The sequence below is a fragment of the Oryx dammah genome, unplaced genomic scaffold (genome assembly GCF_014754425.2).
Source record: "Oryx dammah isolate SB20612 unplaced genomic scaffold, SCBI_Odam_1.1 HiC_scaffold_28, whole genome shotgun sequence".
Classification (NCBI taxonomy): Eukaryota; Metazoa; Chordata; class Mammalia; order Artiodactyla; family Bovidae; genus Oryx; species Oryx dammah.
Window position 1 is genome coordinate 70,491,748 of NW_024070212.1, and position 7,745 is coordinate 70,499,492.

At 39.5% G+C, this 7,745-nt stretch overlaps 1 non-coding gene across 1 annotated transcript; it reads right to left on the reverse strand.

Moving 5' to 3' along the window:
• Positions 1-935: 935 nt before the first annotated feature.
• TRNAF-GAA lies at positions 936-1,007 on the reverse strand. Its single transcript has one exon. It is a non-coding gene; the product is annotated as a tRNA-Phe (tRNA).
• Positions 1,008-7,745: the final 6,738 nt, after the last annotated feature.

The window sequence follows — 7,745 nt, forward strand, 5'->3', positions numbered from 1 at the left end:
CAGACCCACTGAGGGCTTTTCAGGGAGGTCTTGCACTCCGGAGCTCTAGTTCGTACCTCTCCTTTCTTTGATTGAAGAATAAACTTTTCTTCCCTTCTGAATCAAACTGCATTTGACCCTTCTGCAGGCTCAAATGACACTGGGCAAGAGGACCCTTGTAACACAATCCCAGGAAGGCATATTTGGGGGTATTTTCATATCTACAGATAAGACCAATAGTCATGTGTGGAAGACATAGTCATGTATGGATGTGAGAGTTGGACTTTAAAGAAAACTGAGCACCGAAGAATTGATGCTTCTGAACTGTGGTGTTGGAGAAGACTCTTGAGAGTTCCTTGGACTACAAGGAGATCCAACCAGTCCATCCTAAAGGAGATCAGTCCTATATATCTATTGGAAGGACTGGTGCTGAAGCTGAAATTCCAATACTTTGGCCACCAGATGTGAAGAACTGACTTGTTTGAAAAGACCCTGATGCTGGGAAAGATCGAAGGTGGGAGGAGAAGGGGACAACAGAGGATGAGATGGTTGGATGGCATCACTGACTCAATGGACATGAGTTTGAGTAAACTCTGGGAGTTGGTGATGGTCAGGGAAGCCTGGCGTGCTGTAGTCCATGGGGTCATAAAGAGTTGGACACGATTGAGTGACTGAACTGAACTGAACAGATAAGACCAACTAGATACATCCCTTTCTCTTTGAAGAGATACATATAATGTCCTTAGGAGAGGCTTGAGCAACTTTTGTGATCTAGGCAGGCTTAGAAAAAAGAAAGCTTTTGAGATTACATAATCAGTATTGAAGTGAAGTGAAGTTGCTCAGTCGTGTCCGAGTCTTTGCGACCCCATGGACTATAGCCTACCAGGCTCCTCCCTCCATGAGATTCTCTAGGCAAGAATACTGGAGTGGGTTGCCATTTCCTTCTCCAGGGGATCTTCCCGGCCCAGGGATCGAACCTGGGACTCCAGCATTTCAGGCAGATGCTTTAACCTCTGAGCCACCAGGGAAGTATTGAGGGCACTGGTAAAGAACCTGCCTGCCAACATAGGAGACACAAGAGACAGATTCATTCTCTGGGTCTCAAAGATACCCTGGAGAAGGAAACGGCAACACACTACAGTATTCTTGCATGGAGAATCTCAGAGACAGGAGTCTGGCAGGCTGCAATCCATAGGGTCGCACAGAGTCAGTTTAGCATGTAGCAGTCAGTACTGAGTTTTGCTGTGATAAGGTAATATGTAAATATCCCATTGATATGCTGAGTTAACCAAAGTATAAAGATTTACACAGACTTCTGTATATTTATCTAATATATTCTTAAGCTTGATGTCAGTATTCTACATTTTAATTTAGCAAAAGAGCCAAAAAGGTAAGTAAATAATAATGCTACAGCACAAGCTGTTTGTAAAAATGCAAAGGTGCTAAAGTGTTCTGGAGCATTTAAATGATAAGGTTGTATTTGATTGGTAAGCTCAGCATTCAGTTCAGTTCAGTTCAGTCACTCAGTCACATCCAACTCTTTGTGACCCCATGAACTGCAGCACACCAGGCTTCCCTGTCCATCACCAACTCCCAGAGCTTATTCAAACTCATGTCCATTGAGTCGGTGATGCCATACAAACATCTCATCCTCTGTCATCCCCTTCTCCTTCTGCCTTCAATCTTTCCCAGCATCAGGGTCTTTTTCAAACGAGTCAGTTCTTCACATCTGGTGGCCAAAGTATTGGAGTTTCAGTTTCAGCATCAGTCCTTCCAATGAATATTAAGGACTGATCTTCTTTAGGATGGACTGGTTGGATCTCATTGCAGTTCAAGGGCCTCCAAAGAGTCTTCTCCAACACCACAGCTCAAAAGCATCCATTCTTCGGTGCTCAGCTTTCACAGTCCAACTCTCACATCTATACATGACTACTGGACAAACCATAGCTTTGACTAGACAAACCTTTGTTGGCAAAGTAATGTCTCTGTTTTTTAATATGCTGTCTAGGTTGGTCATAGCTTTTTTCCAAAGAACCAGTGTCTTTTAATTTCCTGGCTGCAGTCACCATCTGCAGTAATTTTGGAGTCCAAGAAAATAAAGTCTGTCACTGTTTTCATTGTTTCCCCATCTATTTGCCATAAAGTGATGGGACTGGATGCCATGATCTTTGTTTTCTGAATGTTGAATTTTAAGCCAGTTTTTTCACTCTCCTCTTTCACCTTCATCAAGAGGCTCTTTAGTTCTTCTTTACTTTCTGCCATAAGGGTGGTGTCATCTGCATATCTGAGGTTATTGATATTTCTCCCAGCAATCTTGCTTCCAGCTTGGCTCAGCATTGTTAACCTGTATTTTAATACCATATGTAAAAGAGATTGAAAGGTTGTTGTTGAATCACAACGCCAGGATTCTTGGCTCCGGGAGGAGAAGAATTCAATCTGGGGCCAGAGACAAGGCTTGATCACTCAGAGCTTTTGTGTAATAATGTTTCATTAAAGTATAAAGGACATAGAGAAAGCTTCTGACATAGGCATCAGAAGGGGGCAGAAAGAGTGCCCCCCTGCTAGTCTTCAGCTGGATGTTATATGGTCAATAGCAGTCTGTTAATGAAAGAAAGGAATGTCTCAAAACTCAGAATGGCACCAGGCACCTCACCCATAAGATGCATTTTGGGATAATCATGGCACCAAATGGCTCATCCTGGGCCATAAAATGATTAACTTGAATCTTGAAGAAGGGCAGAGCACCATACAAATAGTTTCATTTACATAGATTAGAGGGACAATATCTGAGTATAACATACTGGTTTGTCAAGTAGGTTCTGAGCCAAGGCGGAACTAACTTGAAGAAAGAGTTTGGGGTAAATGCATAGTACATTAGCATAGCTTAAGATAAACATTTCCATAAGAAAAAGGCATTGGTTATCTCTAGGTTTGAGAATAGTTAACTTCAGGTGAAACCAGGTGTCATTATGGCAACACAGTATTTTAAGAGAAACCTCCTTTTAAATTTGTATAGAGAAGGAAAAAATATCCCTAGTTTGTTTCCTTCTGCTGCTTAAGAGAGATAAAAATGTTTGACACTTGCAAGCTATTTCCTCCGTTTGGAGACCCCAGGCCTTCCTGCCTGTTACCCTCTCAAGACGACCAGTGCAAGTGCAATGCAGGAAGCAGGGCACCAAAGTCAGCACTCGGGGACAACCCAGAAAGACAAGGAGATAGGTGCAAGGTTGGGTTTAGGATGGGGGAACATATGTATACTTGTGACCGACTCATGTTGATGTATGGTAAAAGCCATCACAATATTGTAAAGTAATTATTATCCAATTAAAATTAATAAATAAAGGGACTATTGTTCAGTAATATCCAACTCTTTGTCACCATGAGATGCTTATTCTTTGGAAGGAAACTTGTGACCAACCTAGATATCATATTCAAAAGCAGAGACATTACTTTCTCAATGAAGGTCCGTCTAGTCAAGGCTATGGTTTTTCCAGTAGTCATGTTTGGACGTGAGAGCTGGATTATAAAGAAACTGACCACTGAAGAATTAACGCTTTTGAACTGTGGTGTTAAAGAAGACTCTTGAGAATCCTTTGGACTGCAAGGAGATCCAACCAGTCCATTCTAAAGGAGATCAGTCCTAGGTGTTCATTGGAAGGAATGATGCTACAGCCGAAACTCCAGTACTTTGGCCACCTCATGCAAAGAGTTAACTCATTGGAAAAGACTCTGATGCTGGGAGGGGTTGGGGGCAGGCAGAGAAGAGGATGACAGAGGATGAGATGGCTGGATGGCATCACTGACTCGATGGATGTGAGTTTCAGTGAACTCCAGGAGTTGGTGATGGACAGGGAGGCCTGGCGTGCTGCGATTCATAGGGTCGCAAAGGGTCGGACACGACTGAGCAACTGAACTGAACTGAACTGTATCCTGTGAGGTTCCTCTGTCTATGAGATTGTCAACGAGTAGTTCTAAGTAATTTGTTGTGTCATTTTGGATTAGTTCATCATACTTCAGTGGAAAAAGCAGAGACTTTGAAGTTTTGAGAAAATCTTGAAGATTGAAACCCCAGCTGCTCTAGTTTTACTTGATTTCTAGCAATTCTTAACCCCTCTCCAAGCCTAACTTCATTTCATTTAAAATCAGAAAAATAATTTCTAATCCCCAGTACTGTTTTTGAGATTAGATTAGAGTAACTAAAGCATCTAGAACACTGTTACCGTAAAATAGATTTCCACTGAGTATTAAGTATAATTTTAAGCTTCAACATAAACCCTGTTATACTGTATGTTTAGTCTAATACCTTAAAAATATGTATGTCTTTCACAGGCCCTCTTATTATTTTCTTTTTAAAGTTTTATTTTTAGATTATATATGTCTATCATTTCACTGGAGACAATTTTCAAATCAGAGTATGGTTCTAGGTATAAAATCTCACAAAACAGAGGATTCCTCTGAGAAGTATATTAATTTAACATCAGATTATATTTTTGTACTCAAGGTGTAAGTATTCATAGTTAGAGCAAAACCATTACAGTGCATGAGACTTTGATCTATTAAACCAGTATAGTAATATTAAATATAGTAGGTGATTACATGTCTGTGAAATAATTTTTAAAATGTAAATATAAAAGAATGTAAATGAGGAGAAAATGAAAATAATTTTTAATAGAACTAGAAGTGACATGATATCCATGTAACAAGTTTCAGTAGGGTAGCTGTCTTTGAATCTTCAGTGTTTTTTTATAGTGCCTGGGATATCTGATGTTTAAAAATAAGTTTAGGGAATTGAACGTAGTGTTTTCATCATATTCATTACCTCTTCACATTTTGCATTGGTATCAATTGGTGCCTCATGAACATTTGTGGGAATTGTGACTTAAACTGAGTCAAATTTGGTAGTTATATTTAACTCCGGCCTTTAAAATCCTTTCACAGTTTTCTGATTCTGATTCATTATTACCCTTTTACCACTGATTTTTAATATACATCTTTCATTAGTACTCCTGAAATCCTAGGTGGAATTAGACTAATCCTCAAAACAAACATTAAGGTAAAGCTTAATTCCCATATTATCTCTGTTAAATAATAGCATGGAAAAATTAATAATATTTTATGTTTTATGCATCTTTTGCAGAGAAGGCAATGGCACCCCACTCCTAGTACTCTTGCCTGGAAAATCCCGTGAATGGAGGAGCCTGGTAGGCTGCAGTCCATGGGGTTGCGAAGAGTCCGACACAAATGAGTGACTTGACTTTCACTTTTCACTTTCATGCATTGGAGAAGGAAATGGCAACCCACTCCAGTGTTCTTGCCTGGAGAATCCCAGGGATGTAGGGGCCTGGTGGGCTGCCGTCTATGGGGTCGCACAGAGTCGGACACGACTGAAGCGACTTAGCAGCAGCAGCATGCATGCATCTTTTGTATTCAAATAAGGAGACGTATTTTCTGTAGGCATGAGTACTCTGTCTCTAAAACGAATCAGTAAATAAGTTTGAATGGTTTGGGCAGCACTACTCATAAAAGGCTGTATTGTCATCTCTGCATCTCCCAGTCTTTGACACACTCTGGGGTAAAGTGTTTGTAGAATTCTCTCAGCATTTCAAGATCTGAAGAGACTACATGAGCAAATAATTGGTTTCTGCAATGTAGGGCAATTTACGTAAATTAGAACATTTTCTAATTTTCTTTTTCAAACTATGATTTTTGTCTCTTTTGTCTCCATCCACTTTGTTATGCTCCTTTGCAGCTTTGAACCATGTAGTGGCTGATTCTGAGAAGGCAACGGCACCCCACTCCAGCACTTTTGCCTGGAAAATCCCATGGACGGAGGAGCCTGGTGGGCTGCAGTCCATGGGGTCGCTAGAGTCGGGCACGACTGAGCGACTTCACTGTGAATTTTCACTTTCATGCACTGGAGAAAGAAATGGCAACCCACTCCAGTGTTCTTGCCTGGAGAATCCCAAGGACAGGGGAGCCTGGTGGGCTGCCGTCTCTGGGGTCGCACAGAGTCGGACACGACTGAAGCAACTTAGCAGCAGCAGCAGCAGCAGTGTCTGATTTGCGAAGCAGAGAAAACATGTTGCCTATTTGAATTGTGGCTTTGAAGTCAGGTCTAATGAGAAAGGGGAAAGCCTAACAACTGCTGTGGGAGACTTGAATTAGGAGAACACAGTTCAAACAAGAACTTTATCTGCAAAACAGTCCTTGAACAGATGTCAAAAACTGTCTTCCCATTAAGAAATAGTGTGTTCTTACTTGCAATGTGTAAGGTAAAATGTATATAAACAGATATTGTCAAGGAATTTTGTTTCAAAGCAACTAAGTCTTTGAATTGGTATTCATTTATTCATTCATTCAGTCAACAAATATTTTAGTACCTACTAATACTAGTCACTGTTGTAACGCCTGGGAATACTGCACGGACTTACACAAAACAAACCAACCTTCATCAATGAAGCTTTTTTTGAAAAGAGCCAATGTCACTCCCTTTACTATGTATTAACTTACTAGAGACACTCAGTGTTCCCTGTTAGTTTGTGTAGACAACCTGATATAAAGTTCTATTTTCCCAGTAGTCCATAGAATTTGCAATTCAGTGGCTGGCTAACAGTTGAGAAGATGGCAGGGAATGTGTTCCTGGGAAGAAAGAGATGGAAAGGTGAAAGAAATTCAGAAAATATTTGACAAGGATTTTAAACCAGGGAAAGAGACCTGGTCTTTTGCAGCACCTCAATCCCTTATGTCTTGCTATGCACTCCCTGCCTCTGCCTTTCAGAAGCCTGCCATAATATGAGAAAACCCTGTCTTTGAAATAAGCCTCTTGGTTATTAGTGTCTTAGAGATGTGGGACTGAGGAAAAAGAGCATTTTCTCAGGTGCATTGGGTCAGGATATGGTCTTCTAAATCCAGATTGGGACTGGAACTAATATTCCAATAGAGATGTTGTTATGCAATGTACTGAAAGCTACTGTAATATTTGTGCACTTTTTAATTTATCATCATTTTATATAATCTTATATATTCCAGAATATATATGTGTGCACACCTACACACACTCACACATTCTCTTTGGGTCCCCAAGAGTTAAAAAAATTAGTGAAGGCTAACTTGGAAAACTGCTTTAAACTACCATATATAATGTTACTTATATGGTGAGAATGCTGTATGGCATAATTACTTACAAAACTCACAGAAATACATCATTCTGTACAGAAAGAAATGAGAAAATGTCTGAATAATTTCCCACATACAAGTTAAAATGATAGGCTACCAAATATCTACTCCCTTACTTTTTTCCCTTCTAAAATTTATTTAAAACTGTAATCTTAGGGATAAAATATCTCATAAAAATTTAATATCATGAGTTATTCTGTAGAAAGGATATTAATTCACATATATTACCAAATGAAAGTCCCAAATGGTAAAGCTCTTTCTGGAAAAGGTTATTTGTAATGACCAAATTCGTCACTGTTTGGAATCTTGTAAAGGTCACAATAGAAGGTTTTCACTTGTTTTAAATAAAATTCTATATTTTAAAAATAAATATGCTTTTCTTCCATTTCATAGAAATATCAACACTGTTTGTACTATAATTTACTTTTTGAGCTTCTGACATTTACCCAGCTGACTGTCTTTGGAGAACAATCTCTTGACTGAGAAGCACTTTAGGTAAGAAAACTGTCAATTACAAATTGCTGTTTGATGTATTGCAAAGTGGTGGAACACTTCAAATTAAAAAAAAGAAGAAAAACTTGTTAAATACT